The sequence below is a fragment of the Martes martes genome (genome assembly GCF_963455335.1).
Source record: "Martes martes genome assembly, contig: SUPER_18_unloc_1, whole genome shotgun sequence".
NCBI classification, from domain to species: Eukaryota; Metazoa; Chordata; class Mammalia; order Carnivora; family Mustelidae; genus Martes; species Martes martes.
In genome coordinates this window covers 2,236,694-2,259,853 of record NW_027666704.1, presented here as the reverse complement: position 1 = coordinate 2,259,853, position 23,160 = coordinate 2,236,694, and the positions used below count along the sequence as shown (strand labels likewise).

Below are 23,160 nucleotides of genomic sequence, written 5' to 3'. Positions count from 1 at the left end.
AATCTGAAAGTGCCTGGCTGAAGTCCAGAGGCCAACTGCACACTTAGCAGATAGGGCAGGTGATCAGAGAGTGCTTTGAGATTCATGGTATATGAATTTAGCAAATTTCTACTTGGAATAAATTTCATGCTTGTAAGGGAGTTTTCTAATATCTGATTAATACTTTATTGTTACAAAATGCAGAACTGTACAGTTCAGGAGTATTAGTCTTGCCCCTGCCATTTTTGAAAGATGGTCTGTGATTTCTTTTCTTTTTTTTTTTTTAAGATTTTATTTGTCAGACAGAGATCACAAGTAGGCAGAGAAGCAGGCAGAGAGAGAGGAGAAAGCAGGCTCCCTGCTGAGCAGAGAGCCCGATGCGGGGCTCGATCCCAGGACCCTGGGATCATGACCTGAGCCAAAGGCAGAGGCTTAACCCGCTGAGCCGCCCAGGTGCCCCTGGTCTGTGATTTCTTGATATGGTCAGAGAAATGTTGGTTCTAAGAGGCATATTATTTTACTAAGTTTAATAGATCTATTTTCTTCTTCTTCTCCTTTTTTTTTTTTTTGTAAAATAGAGCATGTTTTTTTCCTTTTAATTTTTATTAATTTATTTGGAAAAGAGAGGAGGAGAGCACAGAGGAAGAGTGAGAGGGAGAAGCAGGCTCCTGGCCAAGCAGGGAGCCTGACATGGGGCTCAATCCCAGGACATTGGGATCATGACCTGAGCCAAAGGCAGATTCTTAACTGACTGAGCCACCCAGGCATCCTGATCTATTTTCTTCTTATTAACCAAAGGATATACTTACTCAGTAGCCTGTAACTGTAACGGTTATTTTATTGTTAATGGAGATTCATAAATGGGGTACTTGGGCAAGAAAATCAATGTGTAATCTCTTCTAATTATAGGGGATAAGGTACTTTATGTCATAATATTGGATATTGATTATCTTATTTTATACATGTAACTTCTATTAAAAGTGCAACAAAATCCACACTTTTCACACACACAAAAAACGACAATGAAATTCTAGCATATCATAGAAAAAAGGCTACTCCTCCTACTTGGCCAATGAAGCATGCTTGCATTCTTTTGTCAGCAAACATTTGTAGAGTACCTAGTAGGTGTGAGCACTGAGCTGGGAGCTGAGATACAAAGAGTCGTAAGGCGTGACGCCTTTCTGCCCTTCGGAACTTACGTGGCATTAGTGGTGAGGCAGACTGGAAACAGAAAGTCCAGTACAACGGGCTAAGTCCACAGCTGAGATAAGCAGAGAGCAGGAGGGGCACGAGCTGCGCACTCGGCTCCTTGTTACAGGATGCGGGGCACTGCACTGACTCCATGTGGTAGCGCTGTCTCATAGTCCTGGCCACATTCTTGCTGCTTGATGAGACATTCTGGAATAGAAAGATGCATTTCCCCAGTAGTCAAAATCTGCCAATTCATTTGTTCAATTACAGTTGTCATCTGTGGAGACTCTGCAGGAAACTCAGACAAAATACATTACTTAAAAAATACTCTTCTAGATCAGTCTGCTACATATTCAAGTGTGTGTTTTCTAAAGATTATTTATTTATTTATTTATTTAAGAGACAGAGTGAGAGGGAGAGGGATAGAGAGCATGAAAGGGGTAAGGGACAGGCAGAGGGAGGAGACTCCCCGCTGAGCAAGGAGCCCGATGTGAGGCTCCATCCCAGGACCCTGGGACCTTGACCTGAGCTGAAGGCAGAAGCTTAACAGACTGAGCCACCCAGGCGCCCCCCCCCAAGTGTGTTTTTAAATGTTGTAAATGTAGCTTTCCCTTTGCTTCTCCTTTGTCTGAAAGCCTCATAATACTTCAAAAGTTATACTTGCAACAGAAGTTTAGAAAATGACTTTTCTCTTAATGATGTAGTAAACAATACTGTCTTAAACTCCAGCAAAGAAGCAGATCAAAAGTGAATTGCCTTAGGGTACATAACTGACAAATAACAAATAACCTCAAGGCTTTGTCTTTTAAGTAACGAAAATATTCTTGGTATTTAATTATATGTAGCTAATCATGGAAATCAATTTTAAAGCTGTTTTTTTTTAAATAAGTGCTTTGTATAGTGATTTACTATAGCAACAGCCTGGACATTCTCAGGCAACAACTCTCTCCTGCTTGTTTAATGATTTCTGTTTCATATTAGGACTAAATTGGTGGTTTTATTCAGTACTAAAGATTAGGCTACTTAGACTAGAAATGGGCTAGTCTTACATATTATACTTGGTGCTGGTGGATTTTGTTCTTTCAACTTATCCATTCAATATCACGCTGCTGCTTCTGTTGTAGTTCTGAAATACTTATTGTAAATCTCTTGATCAATATTTTTACATACTCCTGACCTATGAAGCCACTGAAGCATAGAGCCTTGAATAGGAAAAACAAACATCCCCTTCTCTGAAGAGCTCATGCAGCTTACTATAGGGTCACTGGAAGAGCAAGAAATAGTCAGTAGTTAGGACACTCATGTATTCAGAGACTTAAATTTTAAGATATGACTTCCCCCTCCCCCATCACTATTTGGGAAGATAGGATTAAAAACATACAAAATGTTACAGCTTCAAGGAAGGTGTACATATAAGCATATACATTCGTTGGGGTTGCTAGAATAAATACTGGGATAATCCGTATTTAATGGTGTTCTATACTAAGTCCATTTGCCAAGTATCTTGAACAGGAGCCCTCGTAACATTCCAAATTAAAAACATTTGGTCCAAAAGATGATGATTGAGGCTAAATCAGTTTACTAATGGTGTGTCAGAAATGGGGTTGTGATGTAAGCTTATGTAGAGGAAACCCTATCCACAAGTTCATAGGATCACAATAATATATATCCTGGGTTTTATGTGCAATTACCAGTGATGATGATTTCTTCCCCATTTTTCGCTTCTTTCCTCTGTATATAAGAGTGATATTTTTCCATTGCAAAGGGACCGCTTGAGGACAAGATTATGTACAAAGGAGGAGATAACCTCAGGATTTCTTTTGTTTTGTTCATTTTTGGGTTCTTTTTTTTTTTTTTTGAGAACTATTATACTCCTGCTTTCTTCTAGTTCGTCTTTAGAAAACTAATGTGAAACATTAACAATATTCCCAGCTTCTCACAAAGAAAAGCAGGTGTATAGGGAGTTACAATCTTACATTTCCATTATCAGTAATGTGATGCTATCAAGCTGTTAGTGTTCTTGGTCTTTGTGATAGGTCATTGCCTTTCACTGAAACCTTCCGAATTCATTTTCACAGAAAGCATATGACTATTCTTTAATTTTTTTTTTCTGGGGTGCCTGGGTGGCCCAGTCAGTTAAGCATCTGACTCTTGATTTTGGCTCAGGTCATGATCTCAGGGTTCTGAGACTGAGCCCCACGACATGGAAAGCAGTATTTGAGCTAAGTTCTGAAGAATAAGTAGGCACTAATTCTGCCTAGAATCACGTGCAAAACCTCCAGCCATCACTACCTCCTCCTCTAAGAGCCATAGGTGGGAATGTATGTCCTTGGTGCTCTCGACTGGACTGCACTGGGCATGTGCCCAGACCTAGTCAGAACTCCAGCCTCAGGCTACCACTAGTGAGTCAGGGATGGGCACGTAACTCACGGAAGGCTTTTCAGGGTCCACCGGGGGGCTTCTGCTGTGCTACTGGGAGAAATGTACATGTTTCCTTTAGGATCTTAGGCTGCTGAGCCCAAGTAAGCCTGGAGTTACCTTGCTGCCATGTGGTGAAAGGCTGTGTCTATGCAGAAGGAAAGTCAGGAACAGAGGAAACAGGTTCCTATCATAATCTGGGTACTTACCCAGATCTACCTCTGCCTGACCTTGCAGTTAGAGGAGCTGGCAAGTTCCTTTTTTATTTCAGCTAGCCCGCACTGGGTATCTTTCACAGCCAAAGTAGCTTGAATAATGTACTTTCCCATTGGCACTTATGTCCAAATTACCATAAATTGGCAGCCTCTGACGGTTATCGGGAAAGGATTCAGTGGTTTCTAATTGGCCATTACTAACAAGGACACAGGAGGTTTGAAATAGCTGAGCACAGATTTTGAGAATGAGAAGACAAGGTCATGGTTGTACTTTTGAACGTGATATTGTAGGTGTGCACACGCCTGTCTCACGACCTTTGACTGTTCCCTGACTGGAACCACAAGACAGACCGGGTGAGAGAACTGGATTGACAATGGGTGCAAGATGCCAACAAGGTAATGGAAACCCAAGTTCCAGTTTGAAGCAGCCTAAATCACACATTTCCCAAACACAAGCTAGAAAGGAACTGGCCTAATCAAGACCTTTAAAGGGGAAGAGGACCACAGAGCCATGGCCATGAGCTGCTAGTCACGGAATTACTCCAATACGTGCTGAGAAGCCCAGTGTTTTATGAAAAGACTGGTTTGTGCTTGGCTGACGCACTTCCCGTGCATTTTTATCTGAGTGTTTGGATGGCAGTAGGAGCCCATTACCCTTCGGCATTGTCTACTTATAACAGATCCCAGTTTCAGAAATATCAAGAAATTGGATTCCAGCTGCCAAAGGTTCTCTCCAGGAAACATTCGATCTCCAAGACAGAACTGTCTTTTTCTCTTTCTTCCAGGGTGAGGGGGGGCATGCGGAACCCCTGTGGTGATCTGCAGAGGCAAAGCCTCCTGTGAGCACGCTAACAATACAGCAGAGAGAAAGCCTTATGCTAGAAGCTCAAGGATAAGTAGGGCAATTTGATAACTACCTTCTTGTGGCTTAAGACCTAGTGTTCTTGGGCATATCTTGTTATTATTACTGAAACTGCAAGCATTTTAATGTTTCACGTGCTCCAAAGCAGAGATCATTTCCCCACTACTTTGCCGAATCGTTTGATGCTCTTCAAAAAAATCTCCCTGGTCTTTCTGCTCCTTTCTTAAGATTCCCTCTTTCTCTTAAAATGTAATTCTAATCTGGGAAAGATGCACAGGATTTAGAGAGTTTCTTTTCCTCCCTCAGTTGGGCTTTTATACTTTCCAACCTTCACATTTTTGAGTGAATCTCTGATGGAAAAATAATTCCTAAGCCCCGCTTAGAATTTTGCTCGCTCAATAAATATTTACTGCACACTTACTGTTTTAGGTGCTTGCAATGTAGAGTAAATAAACCAACAATGATCCTTACCATCAACAATTGTAGTGGAGGCAGAAACAATAAACAGATATCTTTACTGTTCTCTTATAGTAATAATAGCAATTGCGTCTCTTGCTTATGGAAAAAATTTTTTGCTCCGAATTTTCTCTCATAATGTTCTGTTTTCAAAAGAAAAAACACCTCCCTACAGGTTCTGACATCTAAAATATTGCTGTTTGGGGTCTTTTTCTTCATTTTCTTGTCTTAGCTTATACTTGCTAAACCGTAATACTGTTTTGTGGGAGTACAGACGCTTTCGAAATTAGGGTTGGGAAACTTAAGAGTCCACGACTCTGTTGCTACCTCAAGAACAGAAAGTGAACATTTCCTTTCTACGGTCAGCCTGATGAGACGCTTTTAAAAATAATGATGGTGTCACATGGATTACAGGCTTACTATGTGCCTGGCCCTGTTTGACGGTTTTCCGTCATTGCTACAAATTTTCATAATAACCCTGAAGAAGACACTAAGGCTTAACTAGGTTAATAGAATTGCCCAAAGTTCCAGAGCTGGTGAGTTTGGAGCTGCGTTTCTTATCTAGATCTTAACTAAAAGTGACATTATAATATGAATTTACGAGAAGGAAAAAACACATTTTTAAAAGATTTATTTGAGAGAGAGCTGCACAGGGGGAGGGGCCAAGGTAGAGGGAGAGAGAGAGAGAAGGGAGGTCAGAGTTGTGTAGTCAATTGGGGAGGGAAGAAGGGAGAGGATTTTTCTTAAAGGAAGGAAGGAATCCAGGGAAGACAAAACACTACGTGCCCCCAGAAATGAGGTTTTCCATAGATAGTTTGGGCGGAGCAGAAGGGACACCACATTTCAGTGGCACCCTTGGTGCCTCTGTTACTTCCCGAGGCTACAGTTGGTATGTGTTGGATGGCCCAGCCTGGGACCCAAGCCTCTGTGTTTGTCTCAGAACCCAGAAAGTAGTAGCACAAGAACAATGGGTCGGTAGGTCATAATCACTTCTTGGACTGAGTAGGACTCAAGATGAAGGGTGGTCTTCTGGAGCACTGATTGGAAGGGGTGGCCATTCCTAACCAATGCAGTCCAGTCCAGAGCACCAAGGACATACATTCCCAGCCATGGCTTTTAGAGGAGGAGGTAGTGATGGTTGGAGGTTTTGCACATGATTCCAGGCAGAGGCCCTCTAGTTAGTGCCTACTTATTCTTCAGAGGTCAGTTCCAATACTGTTTTCCCAGGGGAGCTTTCTCTGGACTCTACTTGCCAAGAGTATGCACACCCTCTGGCTATGTGCTCCCTTCTAATACCTGGTACTTTTCTATCACAGCACTTAATGCACTTAATGCAGTGAACTTTTTTTTTTTAAGATTTTATTTATTTGAGAAAGAGTGAGAGGAGGAAAGAAGGGAGAGCATAGAGAGAGAGAGAGAGAGAGAAAAGCAGACTCCCCATTGAGCAGAGAGCCTAACGTGGGGCTTGATTCCAGGATCCTGAGATCATGACCCGAGTCGAAGGTAGACCCTTAACCAACTGAACTACCCAGGTGCCCCTAAAGCAATGATCTTATATTGCCATAAGTAAATCACTCTTATCTGTGATTTCCTGATGAATATCCAGCTCCTGTACTAGAAGGTGACCTCCTTGAGGGTGGGAGCTCCATCAGTTTTGCCTACCATTGAATACCAGTACTTAGCCCAGTGTCACCAAATTAATGACACAGTGCCATTTTTTTTAAAGATGAATGAGTGATATCTAGTTTCTTATAATAGCAGCTGATTTTAGTACAAAAATGTAACAAACTGCCTCTTTTTCTTCCTAAACTATCATATAGTTTGGTCTTTTCACATATTTCCTCAGTTGGCTGAATGAATGAGGTGATATTTTAGGTAACCCAGGTGACCAAAAAGCAGCCGCAGACTGGATAGTCAGCCCCCAAATAATCAGGAGCCCTCTTTTACTGTATATGATCTAAATGAAAAAAAAAAAAATCTATGAGGAACATAGTCAAGAACGACAGGGATCTTGGGGTTGAGTGGAAGTTCCTGGCAGAAAACCTAGACATGCTACTTCTGAATAACATCGTTAACTGTCATTTCCGTTTATCATCTCTAATTGTGTTGAATAATAACATACATTTAATAATAAAAATTAAAGCCAGGTTCCCACCATTTTGTTTAAAACATCTCGGAAAGGGGCGCCTGGGTGGTTAAGTGCCCGACTCTTGGTCTTGGCTCAGGTCATGATCTCATGGGTCGTGAGATCATGCCCTGCACGGGGCTCTGCACTCGGCGGGGAATCTGCTTCAAGATTCTCTCCCTCTTCCCCTCCCCCACTTGTGCATGCTCACACATGCGCACTCTCTAAAATAAATCTTTGAAACATGTTGGATGGTAATTTCAAGACTGAAGGATATACCTATGCATTGGGCCTCGCTTCCGCCTTCCATCTTCCCCTGTACTCTGCGTGTGGTCCTTCAGGCATTATGATCACAGGTTTATATGCCAGCCTCCTCTGGTCTCAGCAACTGGAAGGGAGGGATTATTCAATTACTCTAAAAAATCCAGATTATTTGATAACATTTCTGTTACTTTTTATTTTTTATTTATTTTTTCTGTTACTTTTTAAAAAGCAAAACTGTTCTGAAACTTTTTGTTCTATAGCTTCGAATTAATAAGAAACCACTAGAGGGCGCCCGGGTGCTCAGTGGGTTAAGCCTCTGCCTTAGCCTGTGGTGGTGACTTTAGGATCCTGGAATCGAGTCCTACATCGGGCTCTGTGCTTGGCAGGGAGCCTGTGCTTCCTCCTCTCTCTCTCTGCCTGCCTCTCTGCCTACTTGTGATCTCTCTCTGTCAAATAAATAAATAAAATAAAATAAAATAAAAAAAGAAAAGAAAGAAAGAAACCACTATAGAAACTAATTATGTTTTAAATATGGTTTTCTTTCCCTAGTACAATTTTAGGTCTTCATGATGCTATGTTTAATTTGATTTGCCTGGTCCCCCGGGGATTGCAGTAATTCAGATTCTGGTTGGGAGCCCATTCTCAATCAGAAACTAGACAGACTGCACAGGGGCTCTTTAAGGCCAATGCTGGCTGTCATGGGATTCAAATAAAACTTCAGTTGCTTATCTGTTCGAATAGAGTTTACATTATACCAGAAGGCAAAACTGTTCTTCATGACCTCTAATTTGTTTAGAAAACAAAACAGATAAAACAAACAAAACCCACCAAGTTTCAGGGCTTTTTGACTATAATAATAAACTTAATAAGAAAGTTAAATATGAATTAAGGCCTCTCTGTTGGCTGTTTGCAAGTGGTCTTGTGGCCTGGCCACAACCTGTTACTCTTCACCCTTGAATGACTCTGGGTTGGTTTGGTTTCCCAGAGCCCACCTGACTGTACATGCCATTTTTATTTTAAGCCCTTTACTGCTTCTTTAGCTGGTTGTATTAGTGAAGACATCATTTCCTTTTTCCTTTTCATTAAGTAATACCATATTACCGTCATCTGTAGATTCCCCTGTGACTGATAGCAGTCAGATTTGGGGGATTCAGGGACTAGTGTAGGATAACCCAGATTTATACTGCTCACTGTCTTAGTCACAGAGCTTTTAGTTATGAAGGAACAGGAATTCAACTTCAGCTATCTTAAATAAAGAGGGGTCTCTTGTAAGGATCCAGTAGGCAAATTCATAGGCATGGGGCACAGGAAATAGAATTGAATCATCCCACTGGAGTGGGAAAGGCAAGGGCAGAGGTAGCTTTCTCTGCCTCTGACATCTTTATTTCATTGTCCGCACCCCACCCCAGCCCCCCGCCCAGACACACACACTCTCTCACTCTCTCTCTCTTTCTCAACTGAGTGCCAGAGCTTTCGGGTCAGTTGCTTGCTTTCATTTAACCGACTTAGACTCTGTGTGCCTGTTGGATTCTCTCTCTCCTCTTTTAAAGTTTTATTTATTTATTTATTTTAAAGATTTTATTTATTTGACAAACAGATCACAAGTAGGCAGAGAGGCAAGGCAGAGAGAGAGGAGGAAGCAGGCTCCCCGTTGAGCAGAGAGCCCAATGCGGGGCTCGATCCCAGGACCCTGAGATCATGACCCGAGCCAAAGGCAAAGGCTTAACCCACTGAGCCACCCAGGTGCCCCTATTTATTTATTTATTGTTAAGTAATCTCTACACCCAACTCCAGGCTCCAACTCACGACCCTGAGATCAAGAGTTGCATGCTGTTTGCACTGAGCCAGCCAGGCACCCCTGTCTGTTAGATTGTCCTACCCAAGAACGGTCATTGCTTAACATGACACATTGCTGATACTGGTGTGCTGAAGATGTTGGACAACTGGCTCCCTAAAATAAAAGATGTATGCATATATACATATATAACTTTATTATACATTTTACTGATAAAAAGGATGTGTAGCATACGACTTACAAATAATACAATATACCTACTACTTATTATAAATTTCATACACCTATAATTCCAGTGTGACTTTTTATTTCTTTTCTTGGTTATTTCTTAAAATTCTACTGTTGGTCTTTATAATTCACAACAGTAGTCATGAAATCAAGACTATGAATAAGCTTGATTACTATTCAGTTAAACAAAGAACTCACGTATGTCACAGATCAGAGTGCAGTTACAACCTAAATGTTGTTTTATATTCTCGTTTATGTTGACTAGTAAGACAAAACTGGAACACAAAAGACATCCTTCTGAACTTTACTCGATCATTAATAATGTGAGCAAACTTCTCTGATTAATTGAATGATAAGTTTTGAATACTATAAAGAATATGTCCTCAATTTCCCATCCTTTTCACAGCGTAACAGCTATACACATGACAGTTTTTAGTTTTGTCTGCGTTATTAACATTTTCTTTACTCCTTTCTTAAGTCTAGACCAGAGGCTGGCAAACTACAGCCTGTGGGCCAAATCTAACCTATAGTTTTTTTCTGTGCAGTCTGAGATCTAAGAATAATTTTTGCATTTTTAGAGGCTTGTTAAACAAATAATTATTATGTGACAGGAACTGTGTGTAACTCACAAGCTGAAAATATATGGCTTTTTAAAAAAGATTTTATTTATTTATTTGAGAGAGTGAGAGAGAGAGAGAGAGAGAGAGCGAGCATGAGCAGGGGGAGGGGCAGAGTGGGAGGAAGAAGCGGACTCCCCACCGAGCAGAGAGCGCAACACAGGACTTGATCCCAGGACCCTGAGATCATGACCTGAGCCAAAGGCAGATGCTTTATCGACTGAGCCACTCAGGCGCACCTATATGGCTCTTTTTAGACAAAGTTTGCCAACCCCTGGTCTAGATAATTAACAAAACAAAACAATAATATATACTGATTTCCATGGTATTAGTACATCCACTATTGCTAATTTCAGGCTATAAATGTGGTATTACTGAAAAAAGAATTAGGGGAAAGGATGCTTAGTAACATCTTTTTTATAAGACTAAAAAGGATTAAAAAACAAAACAAAATCAGAGAGGGAGACAAACCATGAAAGACTCTGGACTCTAGGAAGCAAACTGAGAGTTACAGAAGGGAGGGGGTGGGGAGAATGGGGTAGCCGGATGCTGGGTATTAAGGAGGGCATGTGTTGTGATGAGCACTGGGTCTCATACGCGACTGATGAATCACTGAACACTACATCAAAAACTAATGATGTACTATATGATGGCTAACTGAACATAATAAAAAAAATTTTTAAGTATAAAAACCAGCTTAAAAAAATAACCATAATACCAGGTGTACATGTTGTATCACCATACAGATACAGCAGACATTAATAATATTAAAGCATAAATAATAGTAAGATATAGTAATGAGAAAGTGATGTTTTGAGTACTTATACTTTTTTTTAAAGATTTTATTTATTTATTTGACAGACAGAGATCACAAGTAGGCAGAGAGGCAGGCAGAGAGAGAGGAGGAAGCAGGCTCCCTGCTGAGCAGAGAGCCGGATGTGGGGCTCGATCCCAAGACCCTGAGACCATGACCCAAGCCGAAGGCAGAGCCACCCAGGCGCCCCAATATCGTTTGCTTAATCAGATAGTTACATATACTATTTTTAAATAATTGCTATGCTTAAAAACCAGCTTGAGGAATTCCTAAAAAGTTGACAAGGCTCTCACCAGCCAGGATGAGAAGGCTCCAGCATACTACTGGGTGCACATCGTAGGAGTACCCACTGGTTTTGCCACTACTTGATCTGTGGTTAGATGTTCAGTAAAAAGTGGAAGGAGCGCAGGTAGAGTAGATCTGATTCATATCCTGAGTTCTCTGATCCAAGCCAGCATGCTTCAGTAAGAGAATACAAAATGGTATATTTCCTGAGTTTGTTTTCATTTTGATTTCCCTGAAATCAGCAAAGTTCTTTTTAGGGCCTGGAGATAGGGAAAACTAGGGATGGGGATGGTGACTGTATTATCTTCCACGGAGGTCTACTAATCATAAATCCACATTGATTCCTGAAATGGGAGCTAAAGATGGTGAAGAAGTTTGGACCTGTACAAACTTTAATATGACCCATGAGGAAAGAATCAGTGAACTTCAAGATATGTCAATAGAAATTACTGAAGCTCAAACACAGAGAGAGTGAGAAAAAAAGAATAGAGCACCCAAGAGACTTGGAACAATATGAAGTAGACAAACATACTTTTAATGGGATTCCTCCCACTGCAAAAGAAAGTGGAACAGGTTAGAAGAAATATTTGAAGAGACAATAGCCAAGAATTTTCAAAAAATAATGAAAGACATCAAACCCAGGAGCTCAAGATCCAAGTAGCTCAGAGAACCAGGAAAAAAACAAAACAAAACAAAACAGGATAAATATTAAAAACCCCACCAAACATACAAAATAAAAACACCTAGACACATCATATTCAAACTGATGAAAACCAAAGATAAAAATAAGTCACTGATGGTAGCCAGAGAAATAAGATACATTACATGGAGAGGAACAAAAATCAGATTAGCAGCACACTTTGCACCAGAAACAATGCAAGACAGAAGACAATGTAATGACATCTTCAAAATGTTGAAAGAAAAAAAAAACAAACTCATCAACTTAAAATTTTATAAACAATGCAAATATCTTTAAAAATTAGGGTGATATCAAGACTTTCAGACAAACAAAAGGCTGACAGAATTATCAGCAGATTTGCATTACAGGAAGTGTCCAAGGAGGTTACCAGATAGACACTTGGGTCCACACCAAGGAATAAATACCTCTAGAAATGGTTAAAATGAAGGTAAATGACTTCTTTTTTTCTTGTTTTTAATCACTTTAACAGGTGATTGCCGATCACTTGTACATTGCCGGTGACGATCACTTGTACATTGCCGGTACCACCACTATGGAATACATTTTGGCAACTTCTTATAAAACTAAACATGCATGGGGCACCTGGGCGGCTCAGTGGGTTGAGCCTCTGCCTTCAGCTCAGGTCATGATCTCAGAGTCCTGGGATCAAGCCCTGCATCGGGGATCTCTGCTCAGTGGGGAACGTGCTTCCCCCTCTCTCTCTGCCTGCCTCTCTGCCTACTTGTGATCTCTCTCTCTGTCAAATAAATAAATAAACTCTTTAAGGAAAAAAAAACAAACAAATAAACATGCAGTTACCATGCAACACAGTGATTGTACTTTGGGGCATTTATCCCAGAGAAGCGAAAACTTGTATTTACACAATAACCCATAAATGAGTATTCGTAACAACTTGATTCATAATAGCTAGAAACTACAACAGCTCAGATGTCCTTCAACAAATTAGTGGTTAAACAAACTATGATATACATAAACCATGGAATACTATTCAGCAATAAAAATGAGCAAACTATTGATATACACATCAACATAGATGATTCTCCAGGGAATTATACTGAATGAAAAATCCAATCACAGGTTATATACCATATGATTCCTTTTGTATAATATTTGTTGAAATGAAAAAATTTTAGAAATGGAAGACAGTTAAATGATGGCCTGAGGTTTAAGATGGGAGTGGAAAGGGATAGAAATGAGCATGGTTATAACAGGGCAACACAAGCAATTCTTGCGGGGGTGGAATTGTTCTGTATCTTGACAGTGGTGGTGGATACTGAACCCACATGTGATAAAACTGTATGGAACTAACACACACGTGAAAGTAAAACTCTGGAAATCTGAATATTAGTGGATTATTAACAGTGTCAAAATCCTGGCTGTGATAATGTGCTATAGCTTGTTAAGACGTTACCGTTAGGGTAAACTGGGTAAAGATTACGTGGGATAACTCTGTACTCTTTCTTACCACAGGATGTGAATCCACAATTATCTCCACAAAACTTTCAATAAAAGATAATTGACTATTGAAAGCCAAAACAGTAGCAGTGTAGGGGCCCCTGGGTGGCTCTGTTGGTCGAGAGACTGACTCTTGGTTTTGGTTCGCATCATGATCTTGGGGTCTTGAGATGGAGCTCCACATCAACTCCATGCTCAGCACAGAATCTGCTTGAAATTCTCTCTTTCCCTCTGTTCCTCCCCCTGCTCGCAATCTCTCTCTCTCTCTCTAAAATAAATAAATAAATCTTTAAAAAAATAGGCAGCAGTGTATTTTGGAATTACAGTACTTGCAAAAATAAAATATAGGATTACAATAGCCTAAAAGATGAGAGGGAAGAATTTGTCATATATTGCTAAAAGTTTTTTACACTATATAGAAAGTATATTGTTATTTTAAAGTAGGATGTGATTAATCAAAGATGTATATTGTGAACTTCAGGGCAACCATTAAATATATTTTTTAAAAAATGAGGCATGAATGGGGCACCTGGGTGGCTTAGTCGTTAAGTGTCTCCTTTCGACTCAGGTCATGATCCCAGGGTCCTGCGATCAAGCCCCGAATCAGACTCCCTGCTCAGTGGGAAACCTGCTTCTCCCACTCCCCCGGCTTGTGTTCCCTCTCTCACTGTGTCTCTCTCTGTCAAATAAATAAATAAAATCTTTAAAAAAATAAAAATGAGACACGAATAATAAGCCTATAGTAAAGATAACATAATAAAAATTATTCAACCTAAAAGCAGGCAGAAAAAGAGGAAAGAGGGCCAAGAATAGAAAAGAGAGAAAACAACTAGCTACATGTTAGATTTAATCAATATTACATTAAATACAATGGTCTAAACAGGGGTGCCTGGTGGCTCAGTGGGTTAAAGCCTCTGCCTTTGGCTCAGGTCATGATCCCAGGGTCCTGGGATCAAGTCCCGCATCAGGGCTCTCTGCTCAGCAGGGAGCCTGCTTCCCCCCACTCTGCCTACTTGTGATCTCTGTCAGATAAAAAAAAAAAAAAACTTCAAATGGTCTAAACACACCAATTAAAAGACAGAAATTGTTAATTGAACTAAAAACAAGATCTACATACATGATATATTTTTAAAAATCCACTTTTTTCTCTTTTTTTTTTGAGAGAAAGAGAGAGAGCAAGTGACTGAGGGCAAACTGGGGGAGGGGTAGAGAGAGAGAAAATCTTAAGCAGGCTCCACGCTCAGCCCAGAGCCTAATGCAGGGCTCTAACTCACGACCCTGGGATCATAACCTGAGCCTAAATTAAGAATTGGACATTTAACCAACTGAGCCACCCACGGCCCAGCCCCCCAAAAATCTACTTTTTTTTTCTCTTAAAGATTTTATTTATTTATTTGACAGAGAGAGAGATCACAAGTAGGCAGAGAGGCAGGCAGAGAGAGAGGAGGAAGCAGGCTTCCTGCTGAGCAGAGAGACTGATGTGGGGCTTGATCCCAGGATCCCAGGTTTAACCCACTGAACCACCCAGGTGCCCCAAAAATCTACTTTAAATATGAAGACATAGATATTTTAAAACACAAAGGATTGAAAAATGTAACACGTAAACAGTAATCTAAGAAAAGTTGGAGTGGCCATGTTAATATTTAAGTCAACTTCAGAAGAAGGAATATTACCAGGGATAAAGGGAGAGCTCACATAATAATAAATGGGTCAATTTACCAACAAAATGTAATAATCCGGGGCGCCTGCGTGGCTCAGTGGGTTAAAGCCTCTGCCTTCGGCTCAGGTCATGATCCCAGGGTCCTGGGATCAAGCCCCGCATGGGGTTCTCTGCTCAGCGGGGAGCCTGCTTCCCTTCCTCTCTCTCCGCCTGCCTCTTTCCTTACCTGTGATCTCTGTCTGTCAAATAAATAAATTTTTAAAAAAATGTAATAATCCTACATGTGTATGTACCCAACCACGGAACTTCAAAATGCATCAAGCAAAAAACTAACAGAAGTGAATGGAGACATAGACAAATCCACAATTTTATAATTTTTTAATAATTTTTTAAGGAAACTCTTTCCCTAATGTGGGGCTCAAATTCATGACTCCAAGATCAAGAGTCACATGCTCTACCAACTGAGCCACCAGGTACCCTGACAAATCCACAATTTTAGGTGGAAACCTCACTTCTTAGTAATCAATGGGGCAAGTAGAAAGAAAATCAATTAAGGATATGGAAGAAGTGAACAATACGATCAAGAAACTTGACCTAGTTGCCACTTATAGAACAGTTTGCCCAGCAACAGCAGAATATACATTCTTTTCAACTACAAATGAAATATTTACCAAGATAGACCATCTTATGGGCAGTAGAAGAAACAACACATGTGAAAGAATAGAAATCATATAAAGTATGTAAAGTATGTCTTCTGATTAGAATGGTACTAAATTAGAAATCAGTAACAAACATACCTGGGAAATGTTCCAAAATGTGGAAGTTAAAAAAGCACTTTTTCTCTTTTTTTGGAGAGAGTATGCGCATGAGCCAAGGGTGGGGGTCGAGGGGCAGGGAGGTCCGAAGGAGAAAGAGAGAGTATCCCAAGTAGGCTCCCCACCCAGCACAGAGCCAGACACAGGGCTGATCCCAGGACCCTAGGATCATGACCCCAAATCAAGCCAAAATCAAGAATCAGATGCCCAAATGACTGAGCCACCGAGGTGCTCCTAAAAACATGCTTTTAAGTAACTCATGGGTTAAAGAGAAAGTCACCAAGGAAACTACAACATATTTTGAATGGAACAAAAATGAAAACTATAATATATCAAAATTTGTGGAATTCATCAAGAGCAGTGCCTGGAAGGTAGTCTGTGGGGTTAAATGCTTATGTTAGGAAAAAAAAAAAAAGAGAAGGGTTTCAAATCAATAACCTATGTTTCCACCTTAAGAAACTAGAAAAAGGGGGCACCTGGGTGGCTCAGTGAATTAAGATTAAGCGGCTGCCTTCTGCTCAGGTCATGATCACAGGGTCCTGGGATCAAGCCCCACATCAGGCTCCCTGCTCAGTGGGGAGTCTCCTTCTCCCTCTTCTTCTGCCCCTACCCCACGCTCACCCCCAGCTCATGCACTCTCTCTTTTGCTCTCTCAAATAAATAAAATTTTTTAAAAAAGGAAACTAGGAAAAGGAGAGTAAATTAAACCCAAATCAAGCAGGAGGAGGAAATAAGATTAGAAACAGATAAAATTGGAAACAGATGCCTGTTTGAACAGCTATCACCAAAAAAATTAGAGATAAGAAATGCTAGCAAGGATGTGGAGAAAAGGGAACCCTGCGCACTGTCGGTGGCAATGTAAATTTGGTGTAGCCACTGTAGAAAACAGTATGGAAGTTTCTCAAAAAGTTGAAAATTGAACTACTGTATGATTCAGCAATTCCACGTCTGGGAATTATCTGAAGGAAAAGAAAACCCCTGTTGGGATATCTGTACTCCTATGTTTATTGCAGCATTATTTACATAACCAACACATGGAAACAACCTAAGAGTCCAAAGACAGATGAATGGGTAAAGCAGTTGTAATGTATGTGTGTGTGTATATATATGTATATATATGTGTGTGTATATATATATATATATTTCCATTTCATATACATATATGAAATGGAAATTTGTCATAAAGAGAAGGATATCTTACTATTTGTGACAATACAGACAACCCTTGAGGGCATTATGCTAAGAGAACTAAGACAGGGAAAGAGAAACACTATATGATCTCACTTATAAGTAGATTCTAACAAACAAACAAACAAAAAGCCAACAACCAAGAAACCCCCAAACCAAAACAAAACTCACAGAAAAAGATCAGATTTGTAGTTACCAGAGGCAGGGGAGGAAGGGAAGGAAGGTGGTCAAAAAGCACAACTTTCCATTTATAAATAAGTCCCAAGGATGTAATGTACGACATGGTGATTATAGTTAACACTGCTAGATGGTATATTTGAAAGTTAAGAGAGTAAATCCTAAGAGTTCCCATACAAGGAAAAAAAACATTTTATTTCTTTTTCCCTTTTTGTATCTATATAAGGTGACGGCTGTTAACTAAACATATTGTGGTCATCATTAGACAATATGTGTAAGCCAAGTCATTATATTGTACACCTTAAACTTACACAGTGCTGGGGCGCCTGGGTGGCTCAGTTGTTAAGCATCTGCCTTCTGCTCAGGTCATGATCCCAGGATCCTGGGACTGAGCCCCGCATCAGGCTCCCTGCTCAGTGGGAAGTCTGCTTTTCCCTCTCCCACTACCTGTTCCCCGCCCCCGGCTTGTGTTCCCTCGCTCGCTGTGTCTCTCTCTGTCAAATAAATAAATAAAATCTTAAGATAAAAAATTTACACAGGGCTATATGTCAATTATATCTCCATAAAACTGAAAGAGATATCTGGGGTGCCTGGGTGGCACAGTGGGTTAAGCCTCTGCCTTCGGCTTGGGTCATGATCTTGGGATGCTGGGATGGAGTCCCACATCGGGCTCTCTCCTCAGCGGGGAGCCTGCTTCCCCTTCTCTCTCTACCTGCCTCTCTGCCTACTTGTGATCTCTCTCTCTCCCTCTGTCAAATAAAAAAGAAGAAAGAAAGAAAGAAAGAAAGAAAGAAATCTGCACTCCCATGTTTGTTGCAACATTATTCACAATATTAAAGTATGGAAACAACCTAAGTGTTTGTTGATGGGTGAATGGGTAAAGATGATGTGATATAAACACAGATATAGATATCATTCAACCATAAAAAAAAGAAAGAAATCTTGTCATTTGCAACAACATGGTTGAGCCTGGAGGACATTATCCTAAGTAAGCCAGAACAGAAAGATAAATATTGTATGAGTGGAAGTTTGAAAAGTTGAACTCATAGAACCAGAGATCAGTGGTTGCCATGACATGGGGGAGTGGGGGAAATAGGGAGATGCTGGTCCAAGGCACAGTCTTACAGTTATAATTAATAAATTCTGTGGACCTAGTGTAAAGAACGGTGACTGTGGGGGCGCCTGGGTGGCTCAGTCAGTTAAACGTCTGCCTTCAGCTCAGGTCATGATCCCGGGATCCTGGGATGAATCCCAGCATTGGGCCCCCTGCTCAGTGGGCTGTCTCCTTCTCCCTCTCCCTCCCCCCACCTTGTGCTCTCTCTCTCTCTCTCACTCACTTCCTCAAATAAATAAAATCTTTAAAAAAAGAATGGTGACTATAGTTAATAATACTATGTCACGGGGTGCTTGGGTGGCTCAGTCTGTTAAACAACCGACTTTGGCTCTGGTTGTGATCTGGGGTTCTGGGATCAAACCCTGCAACCAGCCCCATTACCCACACTGTGCTCAGCAGGGAGTCTGCTTCTCCTTCTCCCTCTGCCCCTCCCCCTGCTCATGCTCTCTCTCTCTCTCTCAAATAAATAAATAAAATCTTAAAAAAAAAAAAACACTATGTTAGGGGCGCCTGGGTGGCTAAAGGTAGGTTAAAGCCTCTGCCTTCAGCTCAGGTCATGATCTCAGGGTCCTGGGATCAAGCCCCGCATCGGGCTCCCTGCTCACTGGGGAGCCTGCTTCCCTTCCTCTCTCTTTGCCTGACTCTCTGCCTACTTGTGATCTCTGTCAAATAAATAAATAAAATCTTAAAAATCACCCAAACACTACATTATATACTTGAAATTCGCTAATAGCTCCCAGGTGTTCTCACTGAATGTGTGTGTGCTTGCACATGCCCACATGCACAGACACACACACATACACATATACACCCCTAAGTATGTGAGGTAGTGGATGTGTTAATTAACTTATTATGATAATTATTTCATAATCCATATGTATGTTAATTAATCCCATTGTGCACCTTTAAAAATGTTGTACAATCTACATATATACAATTTTTTTTCATATATACAATTTTTAAAAAAAGATTTTATTTATTTATCCATTTGAGAGAGAGAGACCATGAGTAGGGGAAGGAGGAGAGAGACAGGGACAAGCAGACTCCACACTGAGCATAAAGCCTGACGTGGGGCCTGATCCCACAACCATGAGATCACAACCCCAGCCGACACCAACAGTCAGACGCTCAACCAAGTGAGCCACCCAGGCACCCCCATAATACAATTTCTATTTGTCAATCATACCTCAGTAAGTCTGGAAAAAAATGGAAAACTCCTGATTTTTGAAGTATATTGTTAAGAAAATGAAAAGGAAAGCCACAGGCTGGGAGAAAATATTTGTAAAATCCCTATTTGAAAAAAGAATTGCATGTAGAGTATTTTTAAAAATCCTTACACCCAAGGGTGTCTGGGATGCTCAGTGGATTGAGCACTGGACTCTTGGTTTCGGCTTAGGTCACAATCTCAGGGTCGTAAGATTAAGTCCCAAGTAGGGACACTGATCACGGAGTCCACCTGAGTTTCTCTCTCCTCCCTCTGCCCCACTGCCCTGTGCATGCATGCACTCTCTCTCATATAAATGAATCTTAAAAAAAAAAAAAAAAAAAAAACAACCTGGGCACCTGGGTGGCTCAGTGGGTTAAAACCTCTGCCTTCGGCTCAGGTCATGACCCCAGGGTCCTGGGATCGAGCCTTGCATTGGGCTCTCTGCTCAGCAGGGAGCCTGCTTCCTCCTCTCTCTCCATGCCTGCTTCTCTGCCTACTTGTGATCTCTGTCTGTCAAATAAATAAATAAAATCTTTAAAAAAAACCAACAACCTCTCACAACCAATTAAAAGATAAGAAAGAACCCAATAAAAAATGGGCAACTATCTGAACAGACATTCTACCAAAGAAGATACACAAATGGAAAATAAGTACATGAAAAGATCTTTAACATTATTGGTTTTACTGGGAAAAGGCAAATTAAAACCACAGTGAAATACCACTATATAACTACTGGAATGGCTAAATAAATAAAACAAAAACTGACAATACCACGTGGCGACAAGGTTGTGGAGCACCCAGAACTCATACAGCCCTGGGAGAATTAAAATGGCACAGCTGCTTTGAAAAACAATTTGACAGCTTATTAGAAAGTTAAATAGACATAGAATCTGACATAGAATCCAAAAATGCCATTGCTAGTTATTTGCTCAAGAGAACAAAAAACTACATTTACATAAAACATGCACACAGGGACACCTGGGTGGCTCAGTTGGTTGGGTACCTGCCTTCTGCTCAGGTCATGGTCCCGGGGTCCTGGGATCGAATCCCCCACTGGGCTCCTTGCTCAGCAGGGAGCCTACATCTCCCTCTCCCTCTGCCTCTCCCCCTGCTCGTGCTCTCTCTCTCTGACAAATAAACAAACAAAATCTTTTAAAAAAATGTACACAATTGTTTAGGCAGGTTTACTCACAATCACACATCTAAAAAAACCTGGAAATAACTCAAATGTCCAACTGGTTAATAGGTAAACAAATTGCGGTACATCTACATCATGGAATGATATACGTCAGTAAGAAGACAGATTTATTGATACATCAGTGTGAGTGAATTCCAAGCACATAATGCTGAATGAAAGAAGCCAGACTCAAAAGATTATCTACTATATGATTCCATTTAAAGAATATTCTGGAAAGGGTAAAACCATCAGGGCAGCAAACACATTAGTTATTGCCAGGATCTAAGGTGGGGAGAGAAGTTGACAACAAGGGATGCTGCGAATTTTTTTAGGGAATGGAAATATTCTATATTTGGATCGACAAATGCACAGTTGTATGTATTTATCAAAACTCAGGAATTGTACACTACAGAGGATGAGTTACCTGATTTAAAAAATATTTACAGATCACAGAAATTGTTTTCATTTTATTTTTGGGATATTGTCCTGAAGTGAATACACAAACGCCATTTGACTTGCTATTTAGAAATGTCATTTTTGGGGCACCTGGGTGGCTCGGTCGGTTTAGCGTCCAACTCTTGATTTCAGCTCAGGTCATGGGATTGAGCCCTGTGTCTGTCCCCTAGCTGGGCATACAGTCTGCTTGGGATTCTCTCCCTCCCCTTCCCCGTCTCTCCCTACCCCTTCTGCCTTCCTGCCCATACCTCCCCCACAATGCTCTCTCTTTCTCAAATAAATAAATACATCTTTTAAAAACAGGAAATGTCATTTTCTTCTTTCAGGTTATTTCAACACTTAAAACATCATTACCTAGGGATGCCTGGGTGGCTCAGTGGGTTAAGCCACTGCCTTTGGCTCAGGTCATGATTCCAGGGTCCTGGAATCGAGTCCTGCATTCGGCTCCTTGCTCGGCAGGGAGCCTGCTTCTCTCTCCGCCTCTGCCTACTTGGGCGCGCTCTCTCTCTCTCTGACAAATAAATAAAATTAAAAAAAATCATTGCCTCATTAAAAAATTGCGTGACTATCAAATATTCTTTTTAGTAATTTATTTTTATTAAAGTACAGATTGCTTCTGCTAAGAACCTCTTCCCTGCCTTGTCCCTGTGAGGCATGTTTCAGACTCCCTGTTTACAGCCAGATACTGAATCAGACACTTGAGCTGCCCAGGAACCCGCACTGTAACTAGCACTACTGGGGACACTGATGCTTGTGGGCTGAGAACGGCTAATCAACACTAGGAGGCAGTAGAGCATTGAGTAAGGAATGTGGGCTCTACAACCAGGCCGCCTACTTTAAAATCCTGCCTCAACCACTCACTGGTTGCGCAATGGAAGCTTTATGGGCCTTGCATTCTCCCTGTTTGGTGGGGAGGGGAGCGAGAAAGTAGTAAAAATAGTATTGATCTCGTTAGATTATAACAAGGATTAAAAGAGATGCCATATGTAAGACACGGCTCGATGTGTGGTACCGAGTGTCTGCTGTCGTTGTTTCTAGTGATCTGTTCATGAAGAGCAAGGGTGTGGCCCAGATCTAGAATTTCGTGGGGTAAAAATACACCCATTTTCATTTCTAGAGTGCTTTTCTATCCAAATGCCTCCCCGGTAACTGGGCAAGCCTCACACTAAGGGGAAGGGTGATGGATATAGGGACTAAGAAACACAAGGTCTTTGGCTTCGGGTCGTAAGAAGCTGACAATCTGTCAAGCATACAGTTGTCTCTGCTTACAAACTTCGTCACAGGTATGCACCTGTCACAGTAAATTATTTCCTATTTTGTGGCGTGCTTGGGAACTCTGAACTGGTGAGATTTGTTGTTAAAGAGTGTGGGAAGGGGCGCCTGGGTGGCTCAGTGGGTTAGGCCTCTGCCTTCCGCTCAGGTCAAGATCTCAGGGTCCTGAGATCGAGCCCTGAGTTGGGCTCTCTGCTCAGCGGGGAGCCTGCTTCCTCCTTTCTCTGCCTGCCTCTCTGCCTGCTTGTGATCTCTGTCTGTCAAATAAATAAATAAAATCTTTAAAAAAAAAAAGAGTGTGGGAAAACAGTTAAATTGCTTCTCTTTTGTACTATGTAAGTACAGATATGTTTGTTCTAGCATTGGGGGGAAAATCCACAGAACTCCAAATTCACAAAAGAAAGTAAACAGTGAAGGAACAGATCCTGTAACTGGAAGTCTCTAATCCAGGCGCACATGTACAGGTGGTCTTTATTAATTATCATTTTTACAGACAAAATAATTAAGGTTATGTGATTTTCCAAGGTCAGATGGAAAATGTCAGGGACGTAACCAGAATCTGAGTTTCCTGCCCCCTGGTATGAATGCTCACCCTGGTTTTGATGATAAAGGTGAGAGCTGGATGAACTGACATGGGGTTCAGGGACTGTGAACGTGTGGTGGGGCAAAAAAAAGACCCTGAAAGAGAAC

General features: G+C 41.0%; 1 long non-coding RNA gene and 1 pseudogene across 2 annotated transcripts in view; one reads left to right on the top strand and one right to left on the bottom strand.

Annotated features, from left to right (window-relative positions):
* Positions 1–8,191, top strand: part of LOC308359829 (transmembrane protein 180-like) — a 30,945-nt pseudogene extending 22,754 nt beyond the window's left edge. Inside the window, exon 6 of the transcript in view lies at positions 8,060–8,191. The product of the transcript in view is annotated as a transmembrane protein 180-like (transcript). The remainder of the gene's footprint in view (positions 1–8,059) is intronic.
* The window catches only part of LOC308359830, a 39,206-nt gene that overhangs the window by 7,636 nt on the left and 8,410 nt on the right, over positions 1–23,160 (bottom strand). Inside the window, exons 3-4 of the long non-coding RNA XR_013968463.1 lie at positions 7,526–7,634; positions 1,179–1,377 (exon numbers count right to left, since the gene is read on the bottom strand). This is a non-coding gene — a long non-coding RNA (uncharacterized lncRNA). The remainder of the gene's footprint in view (positions 1–1,178; positions 1,378–7,525; positions 7,635–23,160) is intronic.